We start from the raw sequence: 843 nt of genomic DNA, 5'->3' as shown, positions 1-843 counted from the left end.
TCGAGATCCTCGGGCAGAGGTCTGTTGTCTGTTCCAGAGTCTCGACTGAAAACTAAAGGGGACAGAGCGTTTGCTGTCAGGGCCCCGAGACTCTGGAACAGCCTGCCCGAGGAAATCAGGTCGGCTGAGTCAGTGAACTCTTTTAAGTCCCTTCTTAAAACATACTTTTATAGGAGAGCTTTTCCCGATCTTATTTGACTTTATTTTATCCCTTTTATTTTATTGTATTTTACTAATTTTATATTAAATTTTCATGCTCTTATCTTTTTTTTGTATTATTCTTTACACTTGTTAAAGCACTTTGTAACTTGTTTTTGAAAAGTGCTCTACAAATAAGGATTATTATTATTATTATTATTATTATTATGTACTGACAACTATCACTGAATTAATTTGACACTGAAGAAATCTTAAAAACCGGAGGGTTCGCTTGAAAGCTTCCTGTTTCAGTAGTGAGAGAGAGAGAGAGAGAGAGAGGCAGCCTACACAATATACACACAGAGGTACAGACAGTAAAGGTGATGTTGCTATAGACAATTTTTAGTAGTGTTAATGGTAAAAGTCGTAATTTTAATGATTATAATAACAATAGGACTAGTAACAATAGTCGTTGCAGCAGAGGGTGTTGAGCAGGAACACGGGGGCAGCAGGTGACCCGCAGCCACAGATCCAGACTCCACAGCTCCAGAGCCAGAAAACCTGCAGGAAGTGATAGGAGGAGAGAGGAGAGGGACGAGAAAGCACAAGACTACCAGAAAGGGGAGAAGTTGTGTTAGTAACATGCAATAATGGGATGAGGTTGCATACAGAGGGAGAGAAAGTAGAGGAGAGAGGAGCTCAGTG

The sequence above is a fragment of the Micropterus dolomieu genome, linkage group LG07 (genome assembly GCF_021292245.1).
Source record: "Micropterus dolomieu isolate WLL.071019.BEF.003 ecotype Adirondacks linkage group LG07, ASM2129224v1, whole genome shotgun sequence".
NCBI lineage: Eukaryota > Metazoa > Chordata > Actinopteri > Centrarchiformes > Centrarchidae > Micropterus > Micropterus dolomieu.
This window is presented reverse-complemented; position numbering follows the sequence as displayed.